This window comes from Sinocyclocheilus rhinocerous, unplaced genomic scaffold (assembly GCF_001515625.1).
Source record: "Sinocyclocheilus rhinocerous isolate Xijiao unplaced genomic scaffold, SAMN03320098_v1.1 scaffold2, whole genome shotgun sequence".
Classification (NCBI taxonomy): domain Eukaryota; kingdom Metazoa; phylum Chordata; class Actinopteri; order Cypriniformes; family Cyprinidae; genus Sinocyclocheilus; species Sinocyclocheilus rhinocerous.
Window position 1 is genome coordinate 995,117 of NW_015655572.1, and position 5,223 is coordinate 1,000,339.

Sequence of the window (5,223 nt, forward strand, 5' to 3'; positions counted from 1 at the left end):
CAAATGTCACTCTCTGACAGCAGGTGGCGCTTATGGAACAGCAGGTGTTTATTGGCTGTTGCCCCTTTAAGACCGAATGCACGGATCCAATATAATGATGCACAGGAGATTTCTTTCTCCACTGTTTACGTTCACTTAAGACATAACCGACTGTGTTTATGAGAATACTTGCCGAGACAGTTATTTTGAGATAATTTTGTGTGTGTGTTCATTCAGATGCAAGGATACGCGAAAGAGAAATCAATTCTGTGTACGCGCATTCAGTGTTGCCAACTTAGCAATTTTGTTGCTAAATTTAGCAACTTTTCAGACTACCCTAGCAACTTTTTCTTCCAAAAGCACCTAGCAACAAATTTAGCAATTTTAAACATTTATTTGGCAAGTTTGAGTAACTTTTGATATGGACTCAGACAATAAAAAGGCACACATTGTCCATCCAAATTACACAAAAAGAGGAAACCACAGATGCCTAGCAGTACACACATCACGACAATTGAGTTAGCTGCTGTACCTGCGATTGTTGATCAGTTAGTATACTGTAAGAAAAATGGAAAATCTTTCAGGACATTATCCATCATCCTTTGTAACCCTGTAACCCGAAAACACAATGCGTAATTTAAAATACAGGTAAAAAAACCATTACGGAAAATTCTTTCATATTAACATAGTAGATTGTGCCTTATTTTTACAGACTTTTCTTAGAGTGTAGCATACTAACTAACTACTAATACACTGCTTAAAGCATAATTGTTGACAATGTGTAGAGTTTACTAGCTACTAAACTTAAATTGTAATAATTTTAAAATGTGTACGTTTTCAATAATTCAATGTATTTAAAAATACAGTTATTTATATTTTAATATTATATCATGCATATTATTTTAAAAACAAATCTAAATTAACATATATAAAATATATTTTTTGCTGAGATTTGATGATGTGACAATTTTGCGTCGTGATTACGCAATGACGTCATTGAGCAATGACATCACAACGTCATTTAGCAACTTTTAGCAACACATCGACCTTCCTTTAGCAACTTTCTCTGAAAATTAGTTGGCAACACTGTTTGAAACACGGCTCTCTGTGCGTGCTTTGAATGAGTGCACGCAGCTCCGAATGCGCGTGAATGGTTTAAAACACTTGAATGTTTAAATCGGCAAGACTTAGAAACACATGCAAACGATCAGCTACGATCCGTTTTACCCCTACAAGCTAGTGAACAATGCAAATCAAGAAAGGAATTTTATATCACTGTTCAAGATAGCCCGTCGGGCAGGGTGGTGAAACATTTTGGTATCCCGACTGGAAAACACTATCCCCGGGACGTCGGGCTTGCGATTTTGCGAGCCCTGGGATATTACACATTTGAGGGATGTAAAGTAGCTTCAAATGCATTATCTCACCTTTATTCTTAACTCTAACCATTTTTGTAGACCATTTAATACTTTCTGTTCTCAACGGGAGACAGAAAATCAAACAGCTTTGAGATCATAACAAAGACTTTGATCTGAAGCAAAAAGGTTTATGAAAATCAGAGAAGCTTCTATACATCAGGTAGGCTAACGTACATCATCAATTACCAACTTTGAAGCTCATGGTAGGTCTGCCTACTATAATTGTTGCATACAGATTGTCAGTCGGTGCATTAGTATGGGGATTTTTTCCCCCCTGCAGGTTACAAGGTTATGCCTGTAGGTGACTGTCTTTATGAGTGAGTCAATTACAGAATGTCAATCATTCACTCAATCGATTCATTTAGAAATAAAACAATACTACACATTGCTTGACGACGAGCAGCCGCATTGATTCTGCTTTGACTCTTGCTCATGTTATATGCTCAACTATTATAAAGTTTCTTTTCGTAACCTATGATGTAGTCATACGTCTTTTTCTAAGGAATTTACCTTCTATTTTCAAGCCTTACTGCCCTTCTCAATTTTTTTTTATTCGAATTCCATGGAATACTTCGCCAAAACTTTGAAACTATTCATCCACGAGTACTTTTTTCAGAACAAGGTCTTTTCTCAGAACATTATGTCTTTGCAGTCCAAGTTCGAGCTGTGCACAGCCTGCTAGTTACATGCTTTACAAAAACAGCTAAAGCCGTTTGCTAGAGCGTATACATACAAGGAACAGCAAGTTCTGAGCCATTCTTTTTTTGTAATTACACTAAGATTACCTTTTTAAGACAACTATGGAAACTCATTAAATTTTTTGTCTAAGCCCTGAATAAGTGGCCAAAAGAGGTCTTGCCCCTGAATGTACTGTATCACCATGGTTAAGACAAAAAGGGACTGTTAGATTAGAAAAAAAAAAAAGTAAAGCACAGTAATGAGACTAGGATAAAATGTATGCACTGGACTCTGTGAAACTAAAAAGACTCCAGTTTTGTTTAAACTTAAAATCACATTGCTTTAATCACCTTGGTTTCTATATTGCTGCTCATTATCAAAGGTCATATGCTGCTCTTTTGTCCTGGCATCACAGCAAAGAATGTTGTGTTTGTTCTATGTATATTAAAGCAATCAGACTCAATAGGCTTTGCATTACAAACCTTCTTAACTGTGGGAATATCACTGAAACACATTGCCTCAAGTGCTTTATTGCTTTTAAGAAACTGGTGGTAATAGCAATAGAATAAAATAAAGAAGAAATTAACACAACCTTGATTAAAAAAGAGGTATCAAAGAGGTATCATGTTTTTATCTTTATATAATATATAGTTTACAGTAGAAGGAATATTTTTTTTTCTTAAATAAATTATTTTTATTCAGCAAAGAAGTATTAAATTGATAAAAAGTGACAGTAAATGATTTCATAATGCTACAAACGATTTCTACTTCAAATATATACTTCTTGAAAGAATCCTATTAAAGAATCCTAAAAAATAAATAAACAAACAAACAAACAGTTTCCTGAGCACCAAATCAGCATATTAGACTGTTTTCTGAATGATTACGTGACACTGGAAACGAATGGCTGCTGAAAATGCAGCTTTGCTACCTGCGGAATAAATTATTATTATTATTATTATTATTATTATTAAGATATAAAACAGTTGCTTTAAATTATAATATTTTACTATTTATTAACTGTATTCTTGATCAAATAAATGCAGCAAGAAATATAATATTAAAAATAACAAGTATAATGAAGGGAAAATTACAGAATCAAATAACTGAACAATAGCCCAAAATTCATACTCTGTCTGGTCAATTTGGCCACATTTATGCATTCTAGGGTTACATTTATTAACATTAATAATCTGAATGGACAATTCTTCGTATTAGTTAACTGTCCGTACTGTCCGGCTATTTATGGCTCATTCATATATGTGCCACTAAGTTGTCATATCAACTGTGAAACATGCTTCAATCTCTGTGTTCTGCCATAATTTTTAGTAAAACACCCGGTGACAATTGGAAAGGGAAGAACGGTGATAGAGTGATACTGGGATAATATATGAATGACAGTGTGTCAAACATCTAGCCCATGGTGCTGATTACTCCGTAAGCCACCAGACAATCACAGTATCAACATCTCCTCAGGCCTCCCAACATAAAAAATAAAAAGGTAAGAGCAGATGGGGGTCAAATTGTGGAAGCAAGTTGTCTAGTGACTGACATCGCATAAGCAGCGGGCGCCATCTCAGGACTGGATATCTGACATTGTAATGGGGCTGGAATATATGCAGAGGATGGGGCTCAATTTGGGGTTTGAGATGGGATGTGCGAGGCAGCAGCTGGCGCTGGTGAGCGAAGGGGCCGGGTAATGAATTCTCACCCCGGCCGTCTGCTTCACATTTCCCGGACAACCTCCACTTAGATATTAAAAAGTGTCATCGCCCGGCTCACCGATGAATCCAGTTTGAATTTTAAAATAACCCCACTTGTCACACTGAGGGAAACATCAATGGCTACTACAGCATGGAGGGAAGAAATGGAAAAATAGGGAAGCTCCAGGAAAGTGGAAGACCAGAGATCTGGCTGTGCCAATTATTGTAGGGTTGTGGGAGGAAGTTGCAGGGATGGAGTGTAGAACAGGACAGATTTAATGACAGTAACGGGGAACTGGATCTTGAAGTATACCTGGAGTCCATAAGTTGACATGTGAGCCGCTGTTTTATCTGCTGGTACATCCATCTTGTGTCGCGGAGAGTGAGAAGAGATTGGTTTCATCTAGCAGGGTCTTCTCATGCTGAGGAAAAGAGGTTTGTTTCGAAGAGAGAGAAATGACATAGCTGGTTATAGTTGAAGAATTCTGTGAGCTTATATAAACACATTACGATGAGCTTGTTTTAGATGAGAAGCCACTTCATTCAATTCATAGCAGAGGCACTAAATTGACTCACTGAATTGACAAATGAAATGCACGTGAACTTATTTTATTAAACACCAGAAGTTTACATTCAGATTAATATTTTATATATATTTTTGTCAGACGGAGATGTTTGGCCCGAGGCCCATGATTTGGCAAGTGTCAAGTTAAAAATAGCTACACTTTTAAAAATGCATCTCAAGAGCTCCATTCCGTTCAGTTGCGCTCTGTCTAGCTGTTTGAAAGGGAGAACACGTCCTGTGTGAACACCCTCTAATCTCTCCCAAGTGTCAATGCGACTGATGCGCCAGACTGAAAATCACAGTGAACAGTGTTGACACAAATTGTCTGTCACAACACAAGGTACTGCTGTAAATGCCACAGCCGATCCCCAAATTAAAAACAAGGCCCTTTTTGTTTCATTTGCATGTAATTGTCATTGGAACCTACATTTTTATGATTGAACACTTGTGTAATTTGCAGATTCTTATGCTCATTTATAGTCATGACATATACACAAACAAATATTCTTCCTATGATTTTTTGTATGTTTTTGCAAGAAATCTGTTATGATCACTAAGACTTCATTTATTTGATCAGAAATACAGTAAAAATTCTAAAATTGTTTTTATTTTATATTATTTATTTATTGTTTTTTACAATTTAAAATAAATGTTTTCTTTTGTAATATATTTATTCCTGTGATGGCAATGCTAAATTTTCAGCAGTCATTACTCTGTTTATTTTCCTTTAGGATTCTTTCATGTACTGTATAGTACATAATGTTAATTTGAAATATAATTTCATAACAGTAAACTCTTTACAGTCACTTTACACAGTTCACTTTTTAATGTGTTGAACTGATGAATAAAAGTATTAATTTCTTAAAAAAATTAGTTTAAT

At 35.6% G+C, this 5,223-nt stretch overlaps 1 long non-coding RNA gene across 1 annotated transcript in view; it reads right to left on the bottom strand.

The window, feature by feature from the left end:
* LOC107718542 (uncharacterized) overlaps nt 1–5,223 on the bottom strand; it is a 16,802-nt gene that overhangs the window by 10,605 nt on the left and 974 nt on the right. Inside the window, exon 2 of the long non-coding RNA XR_001637429.1 lies at nt 4,092–4,200. This is a non-coding gene — a long non-coding RNA (uncharacterized LOC107718542). The remainder of the gene's footprint in view (nt 1–4,091; nt 4,201–5,223) is intronic.